Below are 15732 nucleotides of genomic sequence, written 5' to 3' on the forward strand. Positions count from 1 at the left end.
CTCAATCTCGCACCATAACCTACGCCCACAAAACTTTGCACTAGCACCTATCTGCCTTCTCGTTTTCACCCAACTTGTGTCACACAAATCAAGCACGCATTTGCCAAGTACATCTGCCGCCACCTACCACTGACTGCTACCACCTTGCCAGGCTGCTTATACCAACCAGAACACAGGCAACAGTCTGTAGCCTGCCCAGCATTTACACCAAATGATGTGACCGTACGCACCGCACCATCACCCACACAAAGTCACATTGGCACTGACCGACTGAAATGGGAAAACGCAGACACATACCACTCACACAGCACAGGCACAATGCTCGCAGGCACCATTAAGCCCCAGGCTACATTGCTACGTCAATCAAATAGCAACTTTTGCTCTGCCCCACCCCTTGTTCTTGCAAGTCCCCAATAGTCAATCATACAACATGTAATGGAAAACCAGCACTATAATAAGAATGTTCTGACAGAGCACTTTATGTGGATTTTTGCAAGGTCTGGCATAAATTGGCTTTCAGCATAATCATCAAAGAGTAAAGATGTTAGTGCAAGCACTTTTCACAACATGCATGTCGGACTGCCCTGATGTATGTAACAATGGTTTTTACAATGCAATACGTGTTTTCCCCCCACATGCTACCCATGTCAGTGTTTCCAAAGAAGAACTTTGGAAAGAACATGAACTTGAATATCAGAGTTTAAAACCTTCCCCTTTTCAATGTGGAAATTACCAGAGAAACCCCTACTGGGCCTTTTAACTGCAGCGTTTAGAGGCAAGGCTCGCATGAGCTAAGTTGTTGAGTGCATTTATATGAGGTGAAATTCCCAAGTGCTGAGGGTATAGCTCACAAATACTGTGGGGATAGGAGAACGGTGAACTAGAAAACCTCCAGAGAGCCTTGAAAACCGCTGGGGAGGAAGTTCTGCAGACCCCCTGCGATACAGCATTCCAATCCGGAGCTGCCTGTACCACAAGGCATGTGTCGCTTTTGGAGGAGAGGTTGGCCATTGGTGTGGCCATTTCAAAAGAAACAGAGGCAAGCTGTCTTAAACCTGAACATGTATTTGCCTGGTAGCCACCAGAGGGATCGTCTGGACTCAAATTCTTGCTCAAAATCTCCAGTGCCCAGGATAGGTGGCTTCCCATGCTCTAGATGCATTTGAGTTAGTTATAAGGTATTCTAGTAAGCCAGCATAAGGGGGCACAGGGGGAGTGTGCGCGAGAGAGAGAGAGAGAGAGAGAGAGAAAGCTAGAGAGAGAGACAGAGAGAGAGAGAGAGAGAGAGAGAGAGAGAGAGAGAGAGAGAGAGAGAGAGAGAGAGATCTGCATAAGCCCGAACAAAACTGTCACAGCCACCCGGATGGCAAATAATAGGGTCAGCTAATTATTAAAAAGCACAGGGGATACTGAAGACCCATGGGAGATGCCAAAGGTGACATGAACTAAGGAAGTCCGGAAAGCTCCCGGGTTGACAAATTGTTGGCGATATAGGGAAGAAAGGACTGACACCATCTCTTGGACAGGGAGTACACTGAGGTGATCAACGATCACCGCTGGAGAAGGACCTCATGGTCCAACTATTTCCTTTTTAAAAATAGTCACTGTGATCTTGACTGCAGACCTGTCCAATGTACTGAAATGTTGGTGTCCTTCCCTACATTGCGGACCCAATGTCTTTCTAGCTGAATGGATGGATCAAAACACTTATGTAGCACTCGCTATGCGGCTACAAATATCCAAGCCCTTCTCCTGGGGGTGCTTTTTGCCTCAAAGGCCACATTAATGCCACACCCTCTATTTTATATGATGCAAGAATCAGCCATTATAGTTTGGGAGCACAGCAACTCAATATTTTTAGAATCAAGAATGTTATTAAAATGATGCAGCAAGCAGTCTTGTAAAGTAAGCCTTGCAGCCCCTTTACAGCAATCCATTTGCTTCTCGTGGCTGTGCAGCTCAGCCGATAAATGATGTCCTCCCAGCAAATGGTTACTTCTATCTCAGTAAACCAAAAAATTATCAAGGATTCATGGGATATTAGTAGGGCCCCTCGTTAAAGGGAGGGATCGGCCTGATGTAGAGTACCTGGTTGTGAGTCAGCTTGGATCAAGTTCCCAGGTAGGGTGCGATCAGGAAGTCCCTCATGGGTCATGTACTGGGTTCTTTTTTGTTTTTATCTACTAGGTCATGCTTAAGCAGCATTTATAAATTGAAACTATTGCATTGGGATAAAGTTGAGGGGGTGGGGGTGTGAAATGTGAGGGGGACATAGCATGTGGGCGTTTGCTTCTTTACCCAACCATATACTGCCAATTGCCGTGCTAATCCCTATGCCCATTCCCACCCAATACCTGTAACACTCACCTGACTCCCACAGAGGTGCTGGTCTAGTCTGGGTTGCTGTGGCCTCTTCGAGCGTGATCCGCAGAACTCGGAACACCGACTGAACAGGACCCTTAAATCTTGCTTGTCTGGCCCGTAGGAATATCCTTCTGCAGATGAGAAAGGGGATTAACAGTCTGCAGAATAGTGTGCTTGCTCCCCCTTTCCCCCCTTCGTTCTTCTCTAACTTCCTCCGAAATCCCCGTTTGAAGCTCACCTTATGGTTTGAAAGGTTGAACTCTCCATCCTGCTTCTGGTGCAGGGGCGCGTGTTTGTCCAGTTACTTCACTGGTTTTCAGAATGGCGCTGGCAAAATCCACTTGACTTTTCCGAGCGGAATGCGGTAAGTATGAAGATTACAAAAGTTCAAGTGTTGAGCCTCCTTTTCTGTTGCCTTCCTAACCTGTGATCTGTCCTTTATTTCAGGTGCAGAATGAAGGCGATGCGTTGAGGGATTGACTTGCCGATGGTAAACTCAGGTGAGTTAGCGATGGGGGCAATCCCTCTTAATGTCTTTATATTCCTCCAGTAATGTCTTTTGTCCTTTCCCATTAGGGGCCGGGGTGCGGTACCTGCCAACGTAGCGGCGCCGACCCGAAATGAGGAATGATCCACCAACAGAAGACCGGTAAGTGTTATGGTTTTCCAGGATCGAGGCGGGCGAGGCTGGAGACCAGATGCAGGAGCAGACACGGTGAGCGTTCAGCTGCTTGGATACAGAACAACGCGAAGCGTGAGCTACTGTCTGGGCGTGGTTTAAATAGCCCCCAAAGTAGTTCCAGGTAAGTATCCTTCCCTGGACATGCCCGAGTGGCAAAATAGTCCCAATGAAAAAATAGTCCCTTTCAGGTCTCAGGGAGGCCTGAATCTTGCAGCATGGTCTGCATCAGATAAGTGCACAAAACACCTTCCTTTATGAGCATGGCGCCTATGGCGCCAGGACTGATGTCCAACATGAGCCTGGCGCCAAAGCCGCCAGGACAGAGTCCAAAGAGCCCCTATAAGGGGCCGCTGGGCTTTTACCCAGGGGCATGATGCCTGCTCCCGGGGGTGCTGGGCCTGGCCTGGTGCTCCGGGGGTAGGTATCATGACAATACCTGCCCCTCGGGGTTTAAAACAAACCATCATAGGACCACTTTGAGATAGCACTGTCCAGCAGTAACATCAAACTTTGGCCTGCCAGTATTATAGAAAAGCAGCCTTCTGAGAGGTAATGGCGTAGTTTCCGCTGTATATGAGTTACTGGTGTAATAAAAATGCAGTCACTTTCAACCACGTGATTTATATATGTACCATACACAAAAGGCAAGTGCTGACAAAGCCAACAGTTTTGGCTTGTGCGTAGGTATTTGCAAGGCATTTGCCATGTACTGCTGTCATATGCCCAAGTAACCACATAATGTTTCAGCGTTTGCCATTTCATGGCTGGTAGCATCATTATGGCAGTGCCTGGCAAATGGCTATCCCACAACTATACAAAATCCCAAACTGTTGGCTTTGCCACTGCTTGTGTATCCTGGCAGGGTCAGGCTCTGATGGGGCGAGGGCCAGTCTGTAGAAGGCAGGCATACAATTATAAGGCTGCCCTGAATAGAGCCTTTTTCAGTCTTTTCTTGGAGGGAGTGCAGGCTGGGGAAGGAGCTTTTATTTTGGTGGCTTCTTTTTCTCCATGTTTAAGCATATTCAAAGTCAATTGGCACAAGCTACTGCAGACGCTGAAGCATGGCAACGGCAGTGGCATCTCGTGTACTATTCTTTTCAAGGTAGCTCCACACTTTACACAAACAAGCTTTGGAAAGTGTGTTGAGGGTTCTAAACTTACCCCTGTGTCCAAACCCAAGCCAATGCGGCGTTGAAGTCGGGTGTGATAGTGCACGGCTTTATAGGTTTAAGCAGAATCTTTTAGTGTGATTTGAATTGTTTGTGGGTTTTAATAATTTTTAGCATTTTGCCGTGGATAAGCCAGAGAGCCCCAGTGTACTTGGTCATTCAATACGATGTTTAGACAGGAAGTGTTTTTGATACCCCAAACTTAAGAAAACCTTGTCACCAGTTATAGATGCTGCATGGTGGGCATCTGCATGACCTCTAAATAGCAGATTCGGATTAATGCGGATTGGCATTTCTAGATGGTTATTGAACTCCCCTCAGCCAATCAGAATGTTTAGAGTGCAGTCAATAACTACTGGTGTTAACTGCATTTTGAACATTCTGTCTTCAAAAGCAGATAGAGAAACAACAATGCAATTTCCAGGCAAGAGGTTTCCCAACAAGGCACTCCCCTTTCCTGAGGGCCTATTTGTTGTTTCTGCAACATGCTATTTAACACAAGAAAGAGGAAGACATTGGAAAATGCTTTCTCTTTTTTATGGAGAAACCATTTACTTTCACATGACACCTGAATGCATGCTAATTTTAAATAACACTGTCTTCCACTTCAACCGAATTGCAATTAAAATGCTTAACTTATGAAGACAGTGTTTTTTAAATACTACAAAATAATCCACATTTAATTTACTAACTGCGTCTGTTTACTTCCTTTGCTCTTAAAGTAATATTACTTCACCTCCTAAACTTCAAAGCATATTGCTTCTAGGACGATCTTCTAATAGCCTTAAAGACTTCTGGAGGGGTCATTAATGCTTGGGATAATGACCCTTACCCAATTTACGTCCCGATGCAAAGCCCCCTCCCTTGGTCTATAAGGCTATATTATTGAGCTCCGAGTCAGAGGTAGACTGGGAGCCAAAAGAGGCTCTGGAAATAATTTTCGAAGTGTCCCCATATTACACATTTTCGGCAAACCCAACCCCTTTCCTATGAAAACATTTGGAAATACCACACAAAAGAGGCCGAGGGTGCAGAGGCCTGCCAGGAAATCTCTAGAGTTCCCTATAGGCCAGTCCACCCCTGGTCAGAGTTGCAAGATGGATGCCTCGGTTTCCTAGAAAGGTTTCTCTGCAAGGCATCTCGAAAATGTGCCTGGACTGTGGAAAGCTCCTGCAAGGAAGGCGTTGTAGGCTGGCAGCGTAGGCATGACTCCGACTTCAGAGGAACCCACGGCTTCAGAGTGCTAGGAGGGGCCGGGGAGGAACTTCCTGTCCCCATGCTGTCAGCTCCTGCTCATTTCCTGGCAGAAAGCCCCGTTACCCCCCTGCACGGATTGCCGTTTAAAGTACAAGTGGTCAAGGCTTTGTCCTGATAAGTGCTTCCCTCGGTCGCACCCGACACAGAGTTCCAGGGGCGGGGAAGGTCTATGCCCTGCACTGATAACAGAGGAAAGCAGTATATCATCCAAGTGCCAGCGGCAATGTGGCCACGAGCCAGAGAAAACCACAGGGAAATACCAAACTGTGTTCACATAGCCACTGGACACACTTTCTTTTTGGTATATTGGATTTTATTTTTCTATTAAAACATACGAACATGATGTATACAGAGAACATGTGTTATGTTGGGCACCCATCAAGACAATTGGTTCAAGAATACTTGTGGGGAAATACATATAGTCCCCGACATTTGTTAATTTATTTACATTTTTCTGTTACTTTCTTTCAAGCAATTTGAGAAATACCTCATTATTTGAGGGCTGTGCACACGTCTTGTTGACTGAACCAGATCAGCAACTTCTGGTTACTTGGTTTCTGAGCGGCCGACCAGTCCAAATAACTACTAACAACATGGTGATGAGCTCAGGTTTAGTCCCATCAAGGGATTCCGCTTTCGACGCTACCCATAAACATAGGGTACCAACCCCGCCCCCTGCCGCCGGCCACCAGCACAGGCAAACTAACCCCTCACAGGCTCTGATCATCACCCTGTCTCTGCAGAAGAACGCCTGTTGTACTCCAAGGGGATTGATTCGCACAATGATGCAATTGAAATCCGCAATCTGCCTGGGGTTTGACAGTCCTCAATTGCAATTGAGATATATTGTTGTGTAAGTCTATCTGTTTGGGCGAGGATCTAACACAGGATCAAACGCCTTCCCTTGCATAGTGCAGACCGTTCCCACTCACGTGCATACTATCAGGGACGTCAATTAACAAAATTACCAGGGGTAGTAGAAGTGACACCACATACCAGGTGACATCCCAATAAGAGACATGACACGGCCTTTGCAGTTGATATCATACCATATGAATTTTTATTAGGTATTTATAATGCGCTTCTACACAAGATGTTTCAAGGTGCAACAAGATGGGAAGGGGGGAACAGGGATGAACAAAAACAAAAAAAAGGTCCTACTTGTGACAATCGGATTGCGCCAGTGCAGTAGCAAGAAGTGCGGGGGAGAGGGGAAGGTGTGAAGTGCGAAAGGGCCTGTGGGTGAAGTGAGTGCCATGGGAGGCCAGGTGGACAGTGCCAGGGGATGCAGAACTGCAGGTGAGAGAAGGTCCACGTGCTAAGTGCGAGGGACGGGGCTGGAAGGGCTCAGGGGGGCAGGCCTAGCAAGGCTAGTGCAGGGGGAGGGAGCCCGCAGGGCAGTGCAAGTTGCCGGAGGGAGGTCAGGGGAGAACAAGTGCAGGGGTAGACTAGTCAAGGAGGCGCTTGGTGCCCGGTAAGAATCTCCAGGAACCAGGTAGCCAGTCAAGAGGCAGAGGGGGCATTACCAGGAGAAGGGGAGCGGGAAGGAGGGAGAGAAAAGGAGGGTCTTGAGAAGCTTCCGGAACTTAAGGAGATCTGGCTCAAGTCTGAGAGGGGCATGGAGGCCATTCCAGAGGGAGGCACCAGCAGAGGAGAGAGATCTACTCCCCACTCTCTGCTTGGAAAAGCATCTGATCTGCAGAGAGTTGGAGATAGAAGACTGAAGGGCTCTAGCAGGGAGATATTGCGGGAGAGAGAGTTGGATGTAGCGGGGTCCCAGGTCCCAAAAAGCCTTGTGGATGATGCAGAGGCTCTTGAACTTGATCCTCACAGCAACCAGGAGCCAATGGAGAGATTTTAAGGCTGGATAGATGGGGTCCCTAGGCTTGAGGCCAAGGACAAGTCTCGTAGTCCTATTCTGGATTAGTTGAAGGGGGAGGAGGGAGGAGTTTGGCAGATTGAGGAAGCGGCTGTTGCAGTAATCCAGCCTGGAGAGGACGTGAGCTCTAGAGACATTGATTTTCTGGGGGAAGATGAGGAAAGGGAGAATGCCTCTGAGGAGGTGCAGCTGAAATTGGGCCTTCTTGGCAAGGTCTGTGATGTGAGGAGGGAGAGGAGTCGAACATGACACCAAGGTTTCTTGCTGCACAGGAGGGTAATGGTATTGGTCCTGGTGACATCAAATGAAGAGTAATCAAGAAACAAATAGTACAAAATCAAATACACCGGCATTTGAGATTTCAACCATTTATTAACTATAGTGCTGTCTCAATATGTAATGCCTGCCTTCATGATATGCTGGGGGCACGCTCAACAGCCCTACTGTAGGTCAGGAGTACTGTTTCCTTGTGCTACTACTGCCTCATATAGCTAGATACTGCCATTTTATCGGTATGCAATGTGTATACAAAAAATGTGGTTGTGAAAGGGAATAGTGGTTTTGGGGGTGGGGGAAAGCCCCCTCCAAAAAATACTGAATGTATTAGTTATTTTGGAATTAGTTATTTTGTATTTGTTATTATTTCATTAGTTATAATTGCATGTAACCATTTCATCTGTTAAAACTTCACATCCCATTTATATTCATAATAAGATAAATACTGCCTTACATGACAAGCACTACTATAGTGACAGGTTAAGCCTCATAGCCCATTTAGAGTCATCTGCAAGCTAAAGCCTCACAAGGTCAAGTGCCGTGACCCTATGCAAAGGGCAGCTTAAATTGCCAACGTATTGTTATCTTATGTTATGTTGTTAAGTTAATACCTTTTCATACATCACCCTTTCCGATGCAGGGCGCCAGCAGGCGACGCAAGACTCCTACAAATGCCCACTACTAAGGCCTTCGTTCACTTCCCCTGTCTGGTCCTGTGCTGAATCCATCGTGGAGCATGAGGTTTGCCAATACATCGCGGCACGCATCGGTGCAACCAGCGTACATTCTTCGGAATTCGGAAGTAAGATAAGCCACCTTGGGCTTAATGTTAATGTGATAAAAGACTGTGATGAGCTGCATAATAATGCAATGAAGACACTTGATGAAATCAAAATTGAATCAACGACAAGCCATTTATATATGGCTGCCATGATACCGTTTCTGCTATACAGACTTTGTTAATGGAATTCTGCCCCCCCTGACCACATCCTATTGGATGCCCAATGATAATTTATTTCCGATGCAGGCACGCCGGCCCCAAACAAAGGCCCACTGCTAAGGCCTTCGTTCATTTACTCTGTCTGGCCCCGTCAGGCCATGGAAGGACGCCTGCTAGCATCTCATTAAAGGTACTTATTACTCAGTTTATTTGGGCCCAAGGTAACCCTGTCAATGTCCAAAAGTCTACCACACTACTCTACCATCCCACCATCAACCTTGCTCCCTCCTGGTGCCTTCTCCCCTCCCCTCCATGCCCTAGCTATGATGCCTGTGTGTGCGCTAGAGGTCCACGTACCAACACCCTGTCTGTATGTGCAACGCGCACCCCATCATTACGATGCCTCGGCTAAGCGAGGCGCACAAGCCTTTCCACATGCACCTCTCAGCCCCCGCACCTGTTAGGAAGGCCAACAACTATTATATGCAGGAAGCATCTCCGAGCGTGTATGATCAAAGTCCCTGCCCACCAGACTGACCCCCTTTCAGCTCCGCTAGATGGTAAACAAGAGCATCCTACCTCCAAGAATGCACTGTGCACCCATTCCAAGACTGCTAAAGGTTCAGCACCAAAATAGAGCCTAACACTACCAGACGGGGCATCGCATCATCACTTATCCTGCTAATACCAACAGCACTTTACCACCATGCCAGCTACCTCGAATGATCTGTGCCGTATCAACCACCAGCATCAAGACAATACCTGATGCCACCTCCTTGGCCAATTCCCTGCCCAATCCACATAACCATATCAGCTTAAAACTAAGCTATGTTTCTACTTACACGACCTCCAGTAGCTCAATTACCTAACCATGCAGGGGTTCCACAATACCCTCCCCACGATTCTAAGTGTCGCCCCATCAGCATGCTTGATAAGAGACGCTCCACAGGCAACAAACCTCCCACAAACCTTACTGCCTCAACATTGAAGGGAGCTCTAGTTAACGCAAGATCCATACTAGCCCACGCTTTGGACATTGCAGAAATCATTTCCTCTAACAAGCTCACCCTGCTAGCCATATCTGAAACTTGGCTGCACGCTGCCTCAGGCCCAACCCTCTCCCCAGCTGTCCCCCCATACTATGTAATCTATCGAAAGGACAAGTTAGATACCAGAAGTGAGGGTAGGGAGGATTGCTCTCATAGCCAGAGATACGCTCCACATGAGAGAAATTAGTAACTCCACCTTCCCAATAGGTGAGCTCCTGTCGGTTAAGCTAACACGATCAAACACCTCTACAGTAACTATTCATGTGGTTTAGCGGGCACCAGGCCCACCACTCAGCCCTATGTGTGACACCAGGTATTGTCCCAATACCGCACCAAGTGTAGGAGAGATGTTATGCACTCAGACAACCATATCGAATGTACCCTCGCATTAAGTTGGTAGGAGGATGTCGGCATACACCTTTGGACACAGAAGAGCTGTCAGTGCAAACTGACAGCTGCAGGGTGACGTCATGAAGAAAAGACACAAGGACGCACTGAAACGATATTCAAATACTTAAAGAATAAAGATGTAACTGAAGTAATAAGAGAAACTTGTATATATGCAGAAATGCAAGGTGGTTGAGACATATAGAATCTTACTGCAGAAGAAAACATAATGGGCCTCATCACGAGTTTGGCAGTAACCCTTAAATGCGGTGGTAATGCTATTACCGCTGCATTTAAGGGTCCGCCAAATCACGGCCTTGGTGGATTTCCACCCAGCTCTGAGCTGGGGGCAAATCCGTGGCAATTTTGCCGATTTTCGGCGCTAATACCGCCAGCGGATTTCCCGCCAGCGGTAATAGCGCGAAATTTGGGACCAATGGGGAATGGGAAATTCACGAATTGGCCCAATGGGGAATGGTCACTAACCGTTCCGCCAAACCCGCGATCCGTCGTTAACAGCGCCGGGGGGTTTGGCAGTAGGGCTAATAGCGCCGGCGGTAATACAGCCGGCGTTACCACCCAACTCGTGATGAGGCCCACTGTGACTAAAGCGGCCATGAGAAAAAGATGGATGTTGGACTCATGTTGAAACCAATCAAGCTATCCCAGGGACAGACCAAGGCTGCAGAGTAAGGAGACACTGGAAAAACTGCTTTGTGTGAAGAATAAAGAGGAGTCTGTTGCCCTGGGATCTAGGATGCCACATCGAGGAATAATTGCAAGGCACAAAGGGAGTCAAGTGGGTGAGCTATGTACGTAAGACATATTTCTCTTAGATTAAGCAAAGAAGAAAACATCTGCAAGTGCCAAGTATTGGACAATCAAGACAGAAAAAGTATATGTACGATGGAGTGATCGAGTCTCCAGAGGACAAGAGGAGTAATAGCACCCAGCATAATTAAAACAAATAGCAGCAAATAAGAGTATGAGATGGACAAGATCATGGTCTCCTGACACGTGACTCAGAAGGCGAAAACAGGGGCTATTCATTAAGCTCCAGACAAAGATAATGGTGTGCCTACACTCCCTTAAAAGTCCCAGAACAGAGAACAGGCTGCAAGATCAACTATAAAGAAGAAGCCTTGGCTTAGGGCCTGACCGATGAGAGATGATGAACTAATTGGGCAAGTGGGTAGTAGTCTGACATTGTTCTATGCGCCCAAGTTTCATTTTGCTCGTGTGCTGCCAACAAGCTGAAAGTCCAAGGTTGGGAGAGAATGTTAACCAATTATAGGGGTCTATGTAGCAACATGCTATACAGTGTTCCACAAGCAATTTGCTACTGTTTTTCTGCTTTAATCTGTATTATACTTATTTAGAGGTGGTTAAAGGCGCGCCTACTAGATAAGTGGCATCCAGTAATGTTATTAATACTTACATGATATATAGGTACACATGTCCCTTTAACTAATTCCTCCCTTCAAAAGGTTTTTAAGTTTGCCATGTAGGATGACATCCTAAATGATGCACATTGAGGTATTAAACCTTTGTGTAATCGAAACTTAAGTGTGACTGTGTGGGCTACAATTAGTTGTTCGCTGCCCTAATTTATTTGAACCGATAATAAAGTAGTATTTTGCCATATTCCTTGAGTCTGTCCGTTTTTCTTTGGTCTGAGATCATTATTGGTAATTCCATCGGCCACATGAGATGCTTCAATGTGCTATTTGGTAGCTGTGGGGATGGCTCAAGAGCCAGTCGACCTGGACCCAGATCCAGACTTTTGGACGATCAACGTCTTCCACCATTAGCCAGAAGATCGTGGAGTTTCCTGTGGAAAGCAGCGCACAATACACACAATACACAAGTGTGCAAAGAAGTGGTCCACAGGTGCCCCACGGACTGAAGGCAAACTGGTCGATTGGGGAAGAGTCGATGCCGAGGGCCTCCAGCTGAGCCACAGACATAAGTAGATCATTGAAGGTGGCAAATAAAGAAGAGGAGGGGCTATAGTATAAAGTGTATATAGGGTAACAGGATTTGTTTTTAAAGAGCTAGATACCTCGATTTCGGATTTCAAGGCGACCAAAGAATATGCATTAAACTCTAAGTAGATTATATGGTAAGGATTCCTGAGGCAAGTGCCAAAAAGAGAAAATGCGTATTACACTCCAAAATGGGGTAAATAGTGAGATGAGATACATTTACTAAGGGATAGTAAAGGAAGGTGATCACAGAAAAAGAAAAGAGTGCACGTCTATTTGGGGTTATAAATATGTCAGTGTAAAATTTGTATTGTGTATAAACTAAGAAGAATAAAACAATAGTAATAAAATCAGCTGATTATCAGGCATTAAGATCAAGTGACTGAAATCAATCTGAGAAAAGATAAAAGAGAAAAAGTAGTAAAGTTAAACTAAAGGTTTGTGCAACAGCAACAATAGGCCGGCAAGAATAGATAGAACTAAAAACAAAGAAATAAATAGAAACAATATTTAAGAGATTTAAACATTATTTGAAATATTTGTCTGTTGTGGTAAAGGGCAACGATTGATAATACTCGCCCAAATCAATTTTTTGTGTTGTGAATATCTTTAAGAAACCAGTAAATATTGACAGTTGAAATGGACTTGTCATCATGTGAGACACTCCCCTTTTACATCTATGCAGGACATTACCAGGATACACACCTAAAATTAGACAGTATCCGGCGGAGTGGGTGAAGGAAACGACTAACGAAACACTTATGCCGTGGCCTCAAGAAGGCTTGTTGTCAAAAACAGTATTGCGACACATGACAACGTATTTATATGCTACATACACCGAGAAGAAGTTAGAAAAAAGGCTTGCTTTTTTAGAATTAAGGAAGATGTATCAAAATGAGAAAGAATACCCGCCTGAGAAGAAGTGGGTGCTTAATCAGCATAAAGAGGAGGACGTAACGCCCTCAGCTCCTCTCACTCCTCCCAAAAAAAGATGACAGAACGGAAGATAAATAACAAATTTATCCTATAAAAGGAACTAAAGGCAGCAGCGGGCTATGTTAATCCACCAAACGCACCTCCTGCATATAAAAGTGGAGATAGTATGGAAGCAAGTAAGATTAAGGAATGAATATAAAGGGTGTGATGAACGAAGAAGTAGACAGATAGAAATAGAGGAGGAAGCTAAAAGACAAAAAGAAGGAAAGGACAAAGCCAAGGAAGGAACCATAGTGCAAAACAAATGATATGATATGATGTGTCATTTTTAACGCCCCTGTACACAAGTGTTTCTAGGCGCGACAAAACAAGGAGGGGGAAACAAAGGAAAGGGAGGACAAAATAACGATCTTACTAGGCCTTGTGTCATTCAGATCGCGCAAGTGCTGGGAAGGGGAGAAGTGCCAGGGCGGAGGGGAAGGGGCAAGTGCAGTTAACTCACAAGTGAAGCCAGCGGGTGGCTCATAAGTGCAGAGAGAAGGGACTGTAGGGTTGCAAATACAGACCCTTAAGTACTGGGGAGCCTGGAGGCAGTGCAAAGGCAACTGCACATGCACAAGCCTGGGCCTGAGTTCAGAGGGTGACCAGTGCGCGGAGCAGTCAGGTGCATAAGCAGGGGAGAGAAAGAGAGAAAGTGGAAGCGAAAAGAAATGTCTTGAGTTGCTTCTGGAACCAGAGGTGGTTCTGCTCAAGTTTGAGAGAGGCAGGGAGGCTGTTCCAGAGGGAGGCCCCTGCTGAGGAGATAGATCTGACCCCAACTCTCTGCTTGGAGAAGAGTCTGACCCTCAGAGAGTTGGAGGTGGATGAGCAGAGAACTGGAGAAGGAAGATGTTTTGGAAGAGAATGTTGGGGGTAGAGGGGTCCAGGCCCCAGAAAGCCATGTGGGCGATGCAGAGGGTCTTGAAGTTGATCCTTGCAGCAACGGGGAGCCAGTGAAGAGATTTCAGAGCTGGAGAGAAGCAATCCCTGGGCTTGAGGCCAATGACAAGTCTTGCAGTCCTGTTCTGCGTAAGTTGTAAAGGTCGAAGACTATAGGCAGGAAGATTTAGAAAGAGGCCGTTGCAATAGTCCAGCCTAGAGAGGACCAGAGCTCTAGAAACAGTGAGCTTCTGGAGGAAAGTGAGAAAAGGAAGAATACCTCTGAGGAAGTGCAGCTCATAGTTTGACCTCTCAGAGAGGTCAGAGATGTGAGGAGAGAAGGAGAGGGTGGAGTCGAAGATGACACCAAGGTTCTTAGCCTCACAGGAAGGAGCAGGAAGAGGGCCCAAAGTGGGCGGCCAGAGAAGAAAGGAGGGAGCAGGTGTTCCAATGAGGAGGATCTCAGTCTTACTGGCATTAAGGCAGAGGTCATTGGAGCACACCATTTCTGAATTGCGGCCAGACAGTCTGATATGAGAAAAGAAGCAATGTGGCTGAGGGGAGCCTGAAAGAGAGCTGAGTGTCATCCACATAACATTGAAAATTGGAGCAGAAAGTAGAGATGCTGTGGGCAATAGGTGCGAGGTAGTTGTTGAAGAGCCAGGGGGAGAAGTTGGACTCCTGGGGAACACCATAAGTAGAGAAAGAGATAGAAGAGAGGAAAGACCCCAGTTGGACCTGAGTGGGTGCATCTGTGAGAAAGGACGTTAACCATGCCTGGGCCTGATCAGTAATACCAAGGTTGTCACAGAGGCGATTTGGATGGCATGGTTGACCATGTCAAAAGCAGAGGATAGATTGAGTAGAATGAGGACAGAAGGGAGATTAGAGTTAAGATTTGAGAGCAAGTCTTCATGGGTGTTCAGAAGAGCAGTTTCCGTGCTTCTTGCAGCACTGAAGCCAGACTGGTGGTCATGGTAGCAACCAACAGATTCAGTATGTAGATTAAGCTAGGAGATGGCTAGCTTTTCCAGCAAAGAAGTGATGGAGATCGGGCAAAAGTTAACCGGATAGGAAGGATCGGCTGAGGGCTTCTTTAGAAGGAGGTGTACAAAAGAGTGCTTAAGGGGGAGGGAAAAGTTCCAGTGGCAAAGGAGCGATTGAAGAAATTGGCCAAAGCTGGAACAAGGGTGTGTTGGGTGTCATGACTCACATTTGGACTATTATGCTGCAACACCTGGTGCTGTGGGTTTAGGAAATCCAAGAGGGCGGAAAAGCCCACATTTGCGCCAGAATCCTGGAGAACTGTGCAGTTTTGCGCACAGCAAAATGGTCCCCTGGCCTGCCACCCATCAGTGCTAAGGAATGTGGTGCTGTTCAATATCTGTTGTTATTAATGTCAAAAATGGATGCAATACTGGTGCTCACCACTACCAGAAAGCCGGCGTTTTAAAACCACCAGACACTTGTGTAAAACTGAACAAATGAACCAAACCAGGCCAAAGAAAGACTTACTAAGAGGTGGATACAATGTAAAACTATATTCTGAAATGACTTGAAGGAAGTAATTGTCTAATGTATGTATTGGAAATAGCTGGGGATGCCAGCAGCTTAAGTGAATTTGGGTTTAAAGCCACTAAAATCGAAATGTTTAGAATAAATGAGTGACCTACTTTTGAGTGTCACATAGGTTGAAATTGTTTAAATGTCATAGTTTTGAATTTAGAATCAGTGTTCTAGCTGCATGTGTAAAAATTGCAAGTTTGGTTTGAATGTAGAAAACTGGGAACCAAAGTGACATTTGGCTGAAGCCTGGCTTGAAAAGAGTGAATTCTGCCTGACAACTACCCCAGACAGGAGTTGAAACTTGATCAGCAGCTGTGTTCCCAG

The 15732-nt window shown here is 46.2% G+C and overlaps 1 protein-coding gene and 1 long non-coding RNA gene across 5 annotated transcripts in view; one reads left to right on the forward strand and one right to left on the reverse strand.

Annotated features, from left to right (window-relative positions):
- The window catches only part of ADAM15 (ADAM metallopeptidase domain 15), a 583228-nt gene that overhangs the window by 410767 nt on the left and 156729 nt on the right, over positions 1 to 15732 (reverse strand). The window lies entirely within an intron of this gene.
- Positions 1 to 15732, forward strand: part of LOC138579947 (uncharacterized) — a 96386-nt gene that overhangs the window by 4825 nt on the left and 75829 nt on the right. The window contains exon 2 of the long non-coding RNA XR_011304163.1: positions 8268 to 8429. This is a non-coding gene — a long non-coding RNA (uncharacterized lncRNA). The remainder of the gene's footprint in view (positions 1 to 8267; positions 8430 to 15732) is intronic.

The sequence above is a fragment of the Ambystoma mexicanum genome, chromosome 1p, assembly GCF_040938575.1.
Source record: "Ambystoma mexicanum isolate Mex_15411 chromosome 1p, UKY_AmexF1_1, whole genome shotgun sequence".
In the NCBI taxonomy this organism is placed as follows: Eukaryota; Metazoa; Chordata; class Amphibia; order Caudata; family Ambystomatidae; genus Ambystoma; species Ambystoma mexicanum.